General features: G+C 49.1%; 1 pseudogene; it reads left to right on the top strand.

Moving 5' to 3' along the window:
• The first annotated feature begins 9725 nt into the window (after nt 1–9725).
• On the top strand, nt 9726–10721 carry LOC136794066 (Golgi-associated RAB2 interactor protein 4-like; annotated as a pseudogene).
• The last annotated feature ends 5034 nt before the right edge of the window (nt 10722–15755 follow it).

The raw sequence follows: 15755 nt of genomic DNA, 5'->3' as shown, positions 1-15755 counted from the left end.
CTACCAGGGAAGCCCGAAATATTTCATTTTTGAAAAAGGATTTCTCGAGGTTTCCGTGGAGGCTCAGTGGTTAACAATCCGCCTGCCGATGCAGGGGATACGGGTCCGAGCCCTGGTTCAGGAAGACCCCACATGCCGTGGAGCAGCTAAGCCCGTGCGCCACAACTTCTGAAGCCCAAACGCCTAGAACCCATGCTCCGCAACAAGAGAAGCCATCACAATGAGAAGCCTGCGCACCACAACAAAGAGTAGCCCCCGCTCGCCGCAACTAGAGACAGTCTGTGAGCAGCAGTGAAGACTCAATGCAGACAAAAATTAAAAAAAAAATTTTTCTAAAGGATTTCTCGGAACTTCCCTGGCAGTGCAGTGGTTAAGACTTTGCCTTCCAGTGCAGGGGGTGTGGGTTTGATCCCTGGTGGGGGAGCTAAGATCCCACGTGCGTCATGGCCAAAAAACCAAAACATAAAGCAGAAGCAATATTGTCACAGATTCAATAAAGACTTTAAAAACGGCCCACATCGGGTTTCCCTGATGGCGCAGTGGTTGAGAATCGCCTGCTAATGCAGGGGACACGGGTTCGAGCCCCGGTCTGGGAGGATCCCGCATGCCGCGGAGCGGCTGGGCCCGTGAGCCACAATTACTGAGCCTGCGCGTCTGGAGCCTGTGCTCCGCAACAGGAGAGGCCGCGATAGTGAGAGCCCCGCGCACCGCGATGAAGAGTGGCCCCCGCTTGCCAAACTAGAGAAAGCCCTCGCACAGAAACGAAGACCCAACACAGCAAAAATAAATAAAATAAATTAATAAACTCCTACACCCAACATCTTCTTTAAGAAAAAGTTCCACATCAAAAAAAAAAAAAAAAAAAAGCGGAGGAGGGGGGATTTCTCTGAAAAAAATGTTTGAAAATCACTGCTGTAAAAACTTGAAGAAAGGTAAACGAGAACTCCAGGAACAAGTTTATTTATTTATACTCTGCCTATTCCAAGAGCAACCTAAAGTGACTTACAAGACTAGATATGACACAACAAGGGTTTTTTGCTTGTTTGTTTGTTTGTTTGTTTTGTTTCAGTAAAGAAGGAACACGAAAGAGGGGAAAGTAGTGGTGGGAAAAGTCAGATGTTGCCAGGGTAAGGTTTAGGCACCAGTGCCTGGGCTGAGGGGCTGCTGGCGGGTTGGGAAGCAGAGGCTGCAGCTGGTGGGCATGGTGCCCCAGAAGGGTCATGTAGACACAGCCATTCTCCACCTGCAAGAGGAGATGACACCTTGGGCAGGGCCCCGAGCTCCTCATGGATGTTCCTAGAAAATTCGTTAGAGTCCTTTAAAGGAACTTTAAGACCCTGGACAAGCACATCCTCCTCCCTCCTGGCAAGCAGCCTTATCCTCCCCTTCCCTGACAACCCACAGACCAGGGCAAAGGCAGGGCTCTGCCTGCCCACCTGGGTGTCTTCAGTCCTCTGCCGCCACAGCCCCCCCTCACACTACCATACACAGGCCAGCCACCTCCCCAAAAATTATCGCAGAGGGACAAAACCCAGAACGTCATACCCAAGGATCTCTGCTAAATAAGAATAGCAGGGACTTCCCCGGTGATCCAGTGGGTAAGATTCCGCGCTCCCAATGCAGGGGGCCGTGGTTCGATCCCCGGTCGGGGAACTGGATCCCACATGCGTGCTGCAGCTAAAAGTCCACGTGCCGCAACTAAAGATCCCGCGTGCCACAACAAAGATACCGACGCGGTGCAGCCAAAATAAATAAATAATTTTTTATTTTTTTTTAAAGAATAGTGTGTTGACTCCATGCCAGACACTGTTCTGACCCCTTTGAATGTGTTAACTTCTCTGATTCTCACAACAACACTATGATTATTTCCATCTGACAGATCAAGGAACAGAGATGCAGCGAGGTTAAGGTCACTTTCCCAAGGGTATATGAATGGTGACAGTGCTGAGATTTGAACCCGGTTTGGCCCTATGCTCGTAACTACTCATCATGCAACCTCTCAGTCCGCCAACCCGTTCCAGCCAGCTGGCTGGGGGTAGAAAGTGAGTGATGCTCTCTATCCCTGAGGTTGCACTTCTGACGTTTACCCTCAAGTGGACCTCTCAGCCTCATTCTCTTCTATCCTGTTTGGTGGCCACAGATGGCACTTTGCCCTCTGTCCAGCCATTCACTGGTGCTGTCGATTCCAAGGAAAACCCAAGGTTTGAGGGAGTGAGGGAGCTCAGGGCAGGCCTTCCTCACAGTGGAAGTCTAAATGTGAAAGACAGCATCATGGTTGGTCCGCGGTTCCATTCTATTGACAATAATAATTGTGACAGATGCCACTGACAGCAGGTGCTGCTCCAGACATCTTATATGCATTCTGTCATTTAATCCTCAAAGCAACTGAGCTGGCAGTTGCTGTGGGATTTCGCTGTGGGATGTGGGGATGGGGGTGGGAATTAAAGCCTAGAGAGGTTAAGTAACTCCCTAGAGGACACAGCGAATTCCCCTCTGCTTCCCCCCGCCCCCTAGGGCTGCAGCACCTCTGCTCTCTCCACGGTCACCGCCCCGTGCCCTTGTGCTTCCTAAACCCATTTGCACAGAAGTTCCTTCATGATTTCTCAGGATCTTTCTTTGCTTCTCCTCCTGCCTCAGACTGTCAGTTCCTCAAAAACCAGGGCTGTATTTACCAGTTCTCTTTATGGCCTCTCCTCTCCAACGCCAAGGGCCCCACGTGAAGCTTTTCATAAGGTGGACCCTAGTGAGATGCTCCAGCTTCTAATGCAGCTATCACTGCATTAGCAGCTGGCACCACTGCTAGAAATGCACAAATTAAGAAACAGCCAAAAATCTGCTCATCACTCCAAAGAACTCTTCACTTGCCTAGATAGGCATAAAGCATGTGTCTGTCTAAACCTTTCAGAAAAACGCCTACCCATGAGTGTCTAAGACCCAACCGTGTAAATCATGATGCAAATGAGGCAGTAGCCACGGGGCTGGTTGCCAGTCCACACAGCCAATTGCATCTGCTCATAAGCAGAGACACCACAATACTGGCAGGAAAACCCCACTCCTCCAAGCTCGTCCCTGCCCTGATGACTCAGAGATAACTGTGCAGCACTTTACTTGGCAGCCTCTCAAAGCAGCCTCTTAGCTTCCCTGCCAATCCTCCTGCATCCCCACCCCGACCCGGCACAGGCGGGGAGAGGTGATCACAGAAGAGCTGTTTCTGGCTGTCCTTGCAGGACAGCAACAGTGACTGCCCAGCCTTGCTCAGGAATACACATTCATGTAACCCCGAGCAACCCCTGGGCCAGCAGCGGCAATAGAAGGAAACAGGCGTGAGCCTGGCTTAGGTTTGGGGAAAGCATCATTAACTTGAACAGTGCACAGACTTTGTGACAACGTAGTGACGGGACCAGAGTTTACTTTTGTACAGTGAGGAAACTAATTTCTTAGCAAACTAATCCAATTCTTTGTTCATTTGTTCAATGCATAGATAAGAACACACTCAAGGAGGGTTAGAAAACGCCCTAAAAATGGCCAAGAAAAAAAAAAATGGATAAGAGAATCCGTCATAGCACCCTGGTCTATGGGTGAGAATCAGGCATTTTCAAGCTGTTTCGAAGCCCTCACATGTAGCAGGAAAACAGACCTGTGAATCTTAGTGCTTCCCTCTTTGTTGCGGCAGAGTCACGGGACTCTCTTTTTTAGCCCTCTGTCACTCCACTCCATGATAATACGTATCCTTGAAAGAAATAAAAGCCCTTGTGCTTTACAATATTTAAATAATTTATTTTTAATTTTATTTATTTTTGAGGATGTATCTTTTAAAAATATTTATTTACTTATTTATGTATTTTTGGCTGCATCGGGTCTTAGTTGCAGCACACGGGATCTTTGGTTACGGCGTGTGGACTTCTCTCTAGTTATGGTGTGCGGGCTCCAGAGCACATGGGCCCTGTAGTTGCAACACGCGGTCTCACTAGTTGTGGCGTGCGGGCTTAGTCGCCCCGCGGCACGTGGGATCTTTAGTTCCCAAATCAGGGATCAAACCTGCGTCCCCTGCATTGGAAGGCGGATTCTCAACCACTGGACCACCAGGGCAGTCCCAGTAATTTATTTTTAATTCTGTTTGCTCTCTCTACCTATGAGATGACCCCAAAGAATGACTTTTTAAAAGTCACTTTGGCTTTGGAATGTCCTAAGTCTTTGCCACTCAAAGTCTGGTCCACAGACTAGCAGCACTGGCATCACGTGGGAGCTTGTTAGAGATGCACACTTTCATCATCCAGATATCCTGGGTCAGGGTCTGCGGTTCAGCAAGATCCTCTGATGCTTCCAATGCAAATTAAAGTTTGAGAAGCACCTTGTTGGATATTATCTTCATGGGCAGTGACTTTCCTTGCAGAATTTTGCTTTGCTCCCAAGGATGCTAACAGGGGCTCGTCTTCTCTGAGCGTATGCCTTGTTCTGGGGACAGCCAGCCCTGGGCAGAGTTGAGGGCGGGAGGAGCAGAGAGAGAACAACCCAAGGACTGCAAGGACAGATCACGTAGGGAGTGTGTGCATGTCATGACCTTGGCAACTGGCCTCTAGATCAAGAGGAGCAAATGAGGGGAAAGAAGCCCAGAAAGCAGGCTCTCCCGGGAGGGCAGCAGCGGGGTGAGAAGAAGCACCTGTCTTGATGCAGGTGGGAGGAAGGAAGAGAGAAGCCCTTCATGCTCAGCACAGTGACCCACGGGGTCTCTATTTCAGCCCAGCCCACAGGGTAGGTGGGCTACGGGCCAAAGAATGGTCAAAGGCAAGGAGCCAGCCTGAGAACTGGACCCAGACCTTATCCAGATGTCCTGGCCTGTCCGCCCCTGACTTGTGCTGAGCATATGAGAGAAACAGGTTGTGATTCATGGGCAAAGAGGTCAAAGCTGGCCTTGCCTCCAGCTGACAGACCAGAGGAAGCCAGTGGGAGGGGGAGGGGGGTGTAGATGGCACCGACTTAGAGCCAACTGCTGCCCGGGAAAACTTGTGTAATTTTCTCTGGAAAAATCCTGAGCCCACAGGATGAGCACAGCAGGAGCCACACCACTTTATACCCTTAAGAGATCATTCTAGTATTTCTTTCCTCCTCGGTGTTTCCTAGACAGAAGTCAGACCCCTGACTGTAGGGACGTATACTGAGCCCTTTGAGTTACCTGTTGAAGAAAGTCTTTCTTGACCTTAACGGGTGGAGGAAGCCCTCCCAAATCCCTTCACAATCTCTTCCCTCTCCACCCTTTTATATCCTCAGCTTAGCTGAGAGGTTTCAATGATCATGTGACAAGCTCTCAGCTACTTTTGTGGTACATTTTGCATACAGGCTAGCACTGCCTTTGGAATGTGGCATCTACTGTAAATTGATAGCTGAGTCAAAACTTTAACATTATATCTTGTGGTATGGGAAACAGAAAAAAAAAAACCTGGGAAAACCCTAAGTGCTTATCAATATTGGTTCAGTACACTGTAGAATACATGCAGTGGTTAAAAAGAACAAGGCCCCTTTTGATGTATGAACATGAGATGGTAACCAAGCTGTATTATGGGCAAAAGCAAGCATCTTGTATTGTCTTAGTTATGTCTAAAAGGAGAGGGAAAGACGTTCACATCTTGTCTTTATATGCATAGAATATTTCTGAATGTACATACTAGAAACTGGATTGTCCACTACTTCTAAGTAAGGGGCCTTAAAGATCAGAGTTCAGGGGAAGAGTTAGCTCTTACTGTGTAGGGGGTCTCTGAAGTTAGTTTGTGGGTTTTTTTTTTTTTTTATTGTAAGTATAGATTACATTTTCAATTCCCAAAAGATTATAGAGTCATTTAAAATGGTGATTATGAAAATTAATGAAGCAATATGGAAAATTTTATGATGTAATGTTAAATGAAAAAAGCAAGATTCAAAGTCATTAGGTACGTTCTGATTTCAGTCATGCAAAGGTAAGCAAACGAATGAAGACATGACGGACATGAACAAAATTTAAGAGTAGTTTTGTTATGGTTGCTGAGATTTTCCAAACTTATAAAAATTAACTTTATTGAAGTATATACACAAAAACGCACCCATTTTAAGTATACATTTGGATGAATTTTGACAAATTCATACACCCATGTAATCAAGTTACAGAACATTTCCATCATTCCCCAAAGTTTCTTTTTGCCCCATCCCATTCTGTCCTGACCTGCAATCAGTAATGTCACTAGAAATTAGATTTGGCTTTTCCAGAGTTTCCGATAAATGGAATCATACAGTGTGTACCCTTTTTGTGTCTTGGCCTTTTTGCCTCAGCATAATGTTTGTATCCATCCTCCTCTTCTTCCTCAGTAAATCCTGGGCAATGTACCTAGCTAAAAGATTACACTTCCCTGCATTCCTTGCAACTAGATGTGGTCATATGATACAATGATGGCCAAAGAAACATAACTAGAAGGGTCATGTGGGACTTCTGGAAGGCTCTGTAAAAGTGAGAGGCAGACCACCTTTCTCTTTCCTTCCCCTTTCTCTTGCTGATGGCCTGGAATATGGACTTGATGAATGGGGCTTCAGCAGCCATCTTGGAATATGAAGTGACCCTAAGGATAACCAGGAAAAGACAATGAGCCTAGGTCTCTGATGACACAGTGGAGCTGCCATACCAGCTTGACTCCCTTCCTTTCAGACTGCTTTTAAATGAGACTACATATATATCTTGTTTAAGTGCAAATCTTTGGCGTTCCAAATTATCTGTAGTTGAAACTAATGCTACTTACTCCATCAGCCTTCTAGCACTATCTGATGATTTTAAATTATGTATATGTTTGATTAAAAAATAAATTTTAATTAAAAACAAGCTTTTATATCAATTCTGGCAAAAACAGTTCAAGAAAAACATCACAGCCCGACATCGTTCATAAATACAGATACAAAAATTCTTGACAAACTTCTGGCCAGTTGAATCCAGCAATATGTTCAAATAATGCACCACGACCACATGGGGTTTCCCAGGAGTGAATGGCCAACTCAGCATCTAAACAACAATCAGTGTACTTGACCACATTAACAGAATGAAGGATTAAAAATCAAGTAATCAGGGCGTCCCTGGTGGCGCAGTGGTTGAGAGTCCGCCTGCCGATGCAGGGGACGCGGGTTCGTGTCCCGGTCCGGGAAGATCCCACATGCCGCGAAGTGGCTGGGCCCGTGGGCCATGGCCGCTGAGCCTGCGCGTCCGAAGCCTGTGCTCCGCAATAGGAGAGGCCACAGCGGTGAGAGGCCCGCGTACCGAAAAAAAAAAAAAAAAGAAATCAAGTATTCAGCTCAATAGATGCAGAAAAAGCATTTGAAAAACACCAATAATCCTTCACCATAAAAATGCCCAGAAAACTAAAACTAGAAGTGAATTTCTTAAACTTGACAAAAGGCAATTCTGAAATAAAACTACAGCTAACAACATACTTTATGGTGAAAGATTGAAGATTTCCCCTGAGAGAGGGAACAATGAAAAGATAACTGCTCTTAACCCATCTATTCAATTCTAGGCTGGAGCCTTTAGCTAATGCATAAAGCAAGAACATGAAATAAAAGTCACACAGTTTGGAAAGGAAAAAGTAAAACTTTCTTTACAGGCAGCATCATTGTCTACAGAGAAGATTCCAAGAAATCCTTAAAAAAAAACAAACAAAAAAACACCAAAACTAGAATTAGTAAGTGAATTTAGCAAGGTGAAAGGACACATGATCAACACACAAAAACCAATAAACCAGCACGAACAACTGGAAAATTACAATCTTACAAATCCCATTGACAATAATATCAGAAAGCATCAGATATTTAGGGATAAATTTACTGGAAGATGTGCAACACATCTACAGTGAATTTTTTTAATACATTGTATAAGCCGAGAGATATTTAAAATGTTTAAATAAAAGACTAGATAGTATCACCCGCATGGATTAGAAGGTTTAAGATGATCAAATGTCAATTCTCCCCAAATTGACCTATAAATTTAATGCAACCATATTTGAAGACAACTGTGGTTTCTAGACAATGACAAGATAATTCTAAATTAATATGAAATTTTAAAAATAATACAGTAAATCTAAAATTGAATAAAATAAGATTAATGCTGTAAAAGAGACACATATGAGATTCTACAATAGCACAGAGGAAGGAAGAATAGGTTCGATTAGGTAACTCAGGGGAGGCTCCTCAAAGGAGGTACCATTTGAACGGGCAGTTGAAAGATGACTGAGGACTTCCCACGTGGGCATTGATTTACTTAGGCTTTGCTGATCATCAAAAACTACAACCCATCTCACTCAGTCAGGTAAGGGGCTTGCACGTGCAACTGTCCAGGAGAGAAGTCTCATAGAAATCTCTGGTGAGGACTTCCCTGGTGGCACAGTGATTAAGAACCCACCCGCCAATGCAGGGGACATGGGGTTCGATCCCTGGTCGGGGAAGATCCCACACGCCGTGGAGCAACTCAGCCCGTGCACCACACCTACTGAGCCTGCGCTCTAGAGCCCAGGAGCCACAACTACTGAGCCCACGCGCCACAATGACTGAAGCCCACCTACCCGAGAACCCGCGTGCTGCAACTACTGAAGCATGCACACCTAGAGCCCGTGCTCTGCCACAAGAGAAGCCACCACAATGAGAAGCCTGCACACCACAACGAAGGGTAGCCCCCGCTTGCCGCAACTAGAAAAAGCCTTCGTGCACCAACAAAGACCCAACGCAGTGGAAAAAAAAAAAAAAAAAAAAAACCAAAAAAACAAGAAGAGAAATCTTTGGTGAGACCTCACGGTTTCTGGGCTTGGAGGGCAGTTCTGGATCTGAGGTTCCTTTCCTGATCTTAGCAGCCAGAACCCCTAAATAGTTAATGTAGTCTTCTGTCTGTCTCTATCTTTTCTTGCCTCCTCCTACCAATTTTTAATGTTATTATTAAAAATCACCACCGACGTTTACTGAGATTTTATGAAAGGACAGACTAAGGATCGCCACTGCCAGCTCTACGTTATTCGATACAATTAAACCATGGGCTTAAATGGTTCAAATTTAGCCCATCATCATACATTCCTATAGATTTCATCCAGTAGCTAAATCTGGGGGAGGAAAATAAAAAGGACCCACACAAAATTTTCCCAGTTGAAGACATTTTTATTCTAGTAGCCACCTCAGTCACTGGCAGGATGGGCCTGTCCTCCGCGGGGGCAATGGCACGTTTGGGAGAGGATGGGGGCCCTGCACTGGGCGGGCGGGGCGGGGCAGCTGGGGGATGAGGCAAAGGGCTATGTGACAGTGATAGGTCACAAAGGGCATCAGAGGATAAATAGGCTGTGCCAGGGCCTTAGGCCGAGAAAGTGGTTACTTCTCTCACTAGGACTGACGTTCACAGCCGCTTGGGGAGATAAAAACCCAGAAGCGGAAGTGAGCTGAGGCCGAGGGGGAGCCTACCATACCTCTCTACACACTTGAAGAGATTCAGCCTGGGGTCCAGCCGCCCTACAGAGTCCCCGCTGTGACCATCGGTGCCCCTACCCACACCCCTGCCTCTGGGAGACCCTGAGGCAAAGGTGGGGGCCTGTGGGCTGGGCTTGGAAGACCTGCCATAAGGCCGCCTGCGGGACGCAGGAGCACCGCAGCTCGCTCTGCTCTTCGGCCCATTAGGCCGAGGGAGGGAAGAGCCAGGGGCCCGCCTTAACCACGCTGCCTGGCAGTGATCGAAGACAGCCATGAGTGGGGACTCTCTGCTCCCGTATCACACGGCCCAGAGCAGCACCGGGCTGGGCCTGTTCAAAAGCACCATGGGGGAGCTGCAGCAGCAACTGCACAACGGCGAATACGACATATTCAAGTACGCGCCGATATTCGAGAGCGACTTTATCCAGATCACGAAGAGGGGACACGTGATTGACGTGCACAACTGTGACTGCACGGTGACCGTGGGCATCGCATCCACCAGCCCCGTCCTCCCACTCCCAGACATCAGGCTGCTGGCCTGACGGGCCACCGGCTGTGAACAGCACGCTGAGCACAGCCAGCCCACCAAGGGGAAGAGCCACAAGGTTGCCAAGACCTTAGAGCTCACCAGGCTCCTTCCCTTGAAGTTTGTGAGGATCTCCACGCACGATCGTGACAAACGACAGCTGCGCGTGAAGTTTGCCACTGGCCGCTCCTTCTACCTGCAGCTGTGTGCCCCTCTGGACACGCAGGAAGACCTCTTCGCCTACTGGGAAGAGCTGATTTACCTCCTGCGACCACCAGTGGACGGTCACAGCCGCACCTACGCTGTTCCAGCCGGGGACATGATCTGCAGGACTCTGTTCGAGGAGGAGGAGGAGGACGGGAGGAGCCCGGCAGTGGAGGATTTCCAAGGAGAGTGGGATGAGGACCAGGTGAGCATCAGGAGCCTCCACACGCCCTCTGAGGTGGCCGCGGTCGGGTCTGCAGCTTTTGCTGGCGGGGAGGGGATCCAGTTGGACTCCCACAAGCCCGATACCATGTCCGATGTGGCCACTGCCAAAGCAAAACCTACAGTGCTTGACAAAGAGTCAGCATCGCGGGCAACGACAAAGGTGGAGACAGCAGGGGTGGCAGGCGGCACCGCAGCGGGTGCTTTGAGCGTGGCAGAGATCAAGTCTCCTGCCCCCGAAGAGCAGAGCACGGCCATAGCAGCCACAGCCAGCAAGGGTCCAGGAGCAAGTAAAACCAACACAGCCACTGGGGGCACTGCGGGGAACAAGACCATCCAAAAAGCAGCCGGCCCGGGCTCAGGCAGCCGGAGAGCCACTAGAGACGACCAAAAGGAGAAAGGCCACGGCAGCCCGGGGGACAACAAGCAGGGCACTGCTCACAAAGCCATCAGCCGTGCTCCCATCAGCAACGAGTCCAGGACCTCGCACAAATCGGGCAGGAGCTTACCTACAGCAAGTTCAGGTTCCATCACCAAGAGACTCAGCAGGATCGGCTCTTTCTTCAGGAATGTCAGAGCCAAGCTTACGACAAAGACAGTGTGGCCTCCTCACGCGAGGAATATGTGAGCATCCCGCCGAAGGCAGTGGAAAGGACCCGAACGGAGGCCATCGCAGAGACAGCAGAGAGTGGCCAGGGCCTGGAAATCACTGGTGGTGTGACATCTGAGACCACGGAGCCAGCGACCGTTGAAGGACCTAGAGCTGGGAGCTGCAAAGGGAACCAGGGCTCAGAGAAATACCCCTCGAGAGCCCATTGCAGCTTCCTACGGAAATTGAAATAAAAATCTGAGAATGCATGCCGTGTTCTGTCTGACTTTCTAGGTCCCGAAGCCCAGACGGAGCCTCACAGTGGATTCTGGGAGGTCAGCTGCGCCACAGTCTGAGACCCAGTGTCCAGTCAAGCGCAGCCCCACCTCACACACATGCTCAGCGCCAACAGCGGTGCTCCATCTGGCCTCCACTCCTTTCTGGCTTTGCCCCCCCACCCCCAGCCATGGTGGAAAGTCAGACTATGGCCTGGGAAGCTCTCCTTCACTATGCCCGTATTGTTTTTTATAAACGCTTATTCCCTCTGAAGGCCTGTAAACAAAGCAAGAACAGGGACGCATGTCCCCTCGGGATATTCAGTGGACAGAAATAAGGGCAGCAGTATTGGCTAGCAATCAGAACAGCAAGCACTCTCACCTAGACTTAGCCGTTCCCTTCCCAGGTATATACCCTGGAGAAACACACATGTTCTAAGGAACAACTGTGAGAATGTATATAGCAAAAATAACTTAACAGCAAAACACAGGAAACAGCCCAAATTTCCATCAACAGAATTAATACAGCAGACTATGAAGTGAGTGCAATATTCAATAGTGAAAAATAAATGAGCTACACACATTAGCATAGATCAACTTCTCCTGATTTTTAAAAACATCAAAAGAATGGGATACAATTCCACTCACGGAACCATTCTGAAACAAGCTCAAACAATGCATTGCATAGGGTACATATTTTAAAAACAACTGTAGCTAAACGTGAGGGAAGAGTAAACACAAAATTCGGGACAGTTTTCTCTAGGGTGGAAAGGCTAGGTCAAGGAGGTTGACACAAGGCTGTCAGTGCTGCTGGGAATCGCTCCATCTCTTAGGCAAGATGGTAGGTACACAAGTGGTGTATTTTTCACATTTTACTAACTCTGAAATCAGCAAGGTCACCGCGGCAGTTGTGATGGAGTTATTGCCAATGCCTTTCTGTTTTTTTCACTTTTCCTTATGCACAAAAGTGATGTCCGAAAGGCTTGGCATCTTTAAATTACATTTATTTAAGGTAAAGTACAAGAACGCTGGTTTGGTTATTAGGAAAAGAAGGAACGATATGCCTACTTTCCAGGTAAGAACACTGAGGCTCAGAGAAGGTAACCTGCTCCAGTCGCACATGGGATCTTTGCAGAACAGTCATCCACCAGCCCACTTCTTTACGCAAAGCCCTGTCCGGGGCACGGGAAGGAGGCAAGCAAACAAGCCTGAGATAGGACCGGCACAAGAACCCGAGGCACCAGCATTCTTACCATCATGTTCCAAAACTACAGAGATGAGCATCAATTTTACTAGACTGAGCGGAGGGAGGGGTGGGGGCTGGGAGCCGGTTATCGGACTTCAGTGAGCTCACAGCTCTTAGCTGGCCTTCTCTCGAGAGCATCCAGACCACCCCTGAGCTGCGTCTGGCTCCCTGGCTTCTACCTCTAGCCTCTGGCATGACCCGCGCTGCAGCCATAAACAGGCTCCCACCTGGAATTCCAGCGTCCACTCCTGGAACACCCAGCGTCCAGTCCTCCTGCAGCCACTAATTAAACTTTGGAATGCCCTACTCAGAAGGGTTTTTCCATATCAAATCTTCAGGAACTTTTTTCTTCTTGGGGCTCCAAAATCAAATCCTTAACCCTCACGTGAGTGAGATTATTTGTTAGGTCAGAGCATCCTTGTTGATTGGACCTTCAGTTTGTGACTTCCACAGACCTCATCACGGGAGGGTGGGGAGAGGTCTCTTCTGTTGGTGGAGGGAATGGAGAGCACTTGGTGGGGAGCACTGATGAGAAAGCGAGACAGCCCGAGACCTACACATAGGCACTGTTGCCCCTGGCCAGACAAGGTTCCTGACCCCAGGATTAACCCAGAGCTTCCGAGAAGACTAGGAGCTGCAGGGAGACACAATGAATGGTTTACTCTCCACCAGCTTTTCCTTGGACCCAAGGTGGAGAAATTACGAAAAGATCACATCACATTCCTTTGATCTTATGATTTCCACACAGGCAAGTGCAGCTAAACACTAGTCTGAAGGAAGAAAAAGTGTTAAAACCATGTGCATAGCCCTTAGTCGTTTATAAAGTTCTTGAATGTGTGTGCCCCCTTCCGATGCTCACATCTTTCTATTTTGCAGATAAGCAAACGGAAGTTCAGAGCATTTAAAGGACTTGCTCAGGGTGGGAGGTGATGGTGCAGAGAGGGAGCTACCTCAGTGCAACAACTTTCAGACAGTGTGCCACCCCGGTCCCGCATAGAGGTACACGGATGGTGGAGGAGACAGGACAGCACGAGTAATTATCACAACTCTGAGTGACAAATACAATCAGAGACGTGTGTTTGGGGACTGGATCTATTCAGAGGAGGGGTTTTGGGGTTAGGGAAGGCTTCACAGGGGAATTGGCACTTCTAAGGATGAATAGGGCTCAGCCAGGTGAAGGAAGTATGAGGAGCAACGGTAAAGGTGGGGGAGGGGTGGGAGATGATCAGGCCACAGGAAAGAGCGCGTGCAAAGTACAAAGGCTTGAAACGTCACGGTGTGTTAAGCAACTACAGGTATGTCAGTACCACTGGTTGGAGGGCAAGAGAAGAGGGACGTGAGGCTGGAGAATCAGGCAGCTGGGTCTTGGGGAGCCTGGGGTACTATTTGAGTGTATGGGACTTGCGGAACCACTGAAGGCCAGCGTCTGATGGGAGTAAGATCCCTCTGGCTCCAGGGTGGAGAGTTGATGGGCAGGGGGCTGTCTGGAGACACGGGGTCCTCCAGGAAGCCACTGCATTAATCCTGGCAGAGTTGGGGAGCCCTGAACCTGGGTGGCACTGGGGAGACAGAAGGGGGCAGAGTCGGGAGGTGTTGAAGAGATGGAACAGGACAATTTTCCAGCCCACATCCTGAAAGACGGGGAGCTCATGGTGTAGGTCTGGCCCTCATCTAAAGGAAGTAGAACTGACAGAGGTGGAGGTGACTTGCCCCTGTGGCGGCTATTGGTCAGTAGAGTGGGTGGCCAGAAAAGAGGCTCAACGGGAAAGCAAGGAGTAATGTGTTCAGATAGAAAACAACAGCTGCTAGACGGCTAAGGGTAAAACATCAGGATAAGGCAGCCGAGGCGGTCAGTGGGGCTTCAGCACTTGGAGAGGGGCAGAGCCCCTGAGAAGTTCCTTGTTTATCTGAGAGCCCTCCTCCCCTGGGCAAAGAGTCGCCCCAGAGAGCCCCTTGTGGCCACATGCTGGTACTGCAGGTTGGCGCTTGAATGAGGGGAGTCAGCACTGAGGCTGAGTCACCGTGACCCTTTCCCTTTGTCACACCACAATTAGTCTAATGCCAACCCCAAAGGTGTGAGCTAGGGGAGGTGGGGGGGTCTGGGCAATGAGGATGTGTCTCATCCAGGCGGCATGGCTCCAGGCCCCTGGCAGTGGAGCGGTAGAGTTTGAAATGGCTGAAAGGTCCCTGAGAGGCTGGGGACCCGAACCCAAGGGGACAATGAGTCACCGCCAAGAACAGGGGTGGAGTTAGTGCCAGGGTCCCTCTGCAGCATGGAAGCCATTTGAGAAACAACTGCTGAGCACCTACTGTGGGCAAGATAGGGAATCCGGGACCATGAGGATGTTCACATACAATACACACACACACACATGCACGCGCGCGCCTATAATACAAATCACAGCGTGGTAGTGGCCTCAGTGTACAGAAAGAGGCTTCACGGAGAAGTGGAGGGCTTAGCACAGGGATGGCGGGCTGAGTGCTCTGGCACAGGGAATGGTGTGATGGAGAGGGAGAAGGGCTTGGGAGATGTTCACAGATGACAGACAACTGCAGTGTGCCCAGGGTGTAATGTGCTCGGCAGAGAGAGCGGGCTGTGCGGTGGGAAATGAGGCTAGAAATAGAAGTAAGGCCACAGCATAGAGGAGAGACCCAGAATGCCGCACAACTCCCCTGAACCCCATGATCTTCATGACTGCAAATGGGACCTGTAACCCAGGGCCGAGGGGTGTGCAGAGTTGGTTTCTCCAAGAGCAGAAGGGCAATGGAAACCTAGACTCTTCCCCTTTGCCAGTTCAGAGAATGTGAAATGGATAATGGAGGCCCATGGCTTCCCACACTCTCTGTAAGAGGACCTTATCCCACAGGTGTGCTGAGGTTGTTACCCCCCTCATCGTGGGAGCACCTGGAGGACCAGGCCACTTGGCTTTGGCTGCCAGGAGCCCCATCTGGTACCCCAGTGTGTGCCATTCCAATGATGTCATTTTCCACATGTGCCACAGCCTGTGAAAGGTTGGGAAACACCTTTCTAGATCGGCACATGCATGTACATGATACAGTTTGCAGGTACTGTGAATGCAGCAGCAAGGAGCTGCTGAGAAGTGCCTTCCCTGGACAGCTAGCCTGCTCCCCACAGCTTCAGCTGATGCTCACCACGGCACCCCTCTTTTCTTTTCCCACTGACACTTTCACAGTCCCAGGACCCTGCCACAATGCAATATACACTGGTTCAAGGGAAAA

Source organism: Kogia breviceps, chromosome 1 (genome assembly GCF_026419965.1).
Source record: "Kogia breviceps isolate mKogBre1 chromosome 1, mKogBre1 haplotype 1, whole genome shotgun sequence".
Lineage (NCBI taxonomy): Eukaryota > Metazoa > Chordata > Mammalia > Artiodactyla > Physeteridae > Kogia > Kogia breviceps.
The sequence above is the reverse complement of the archived record's forward strand: the minus strand, read 5'-3'. Positions and strand labels throughout refer to the sequence as shown.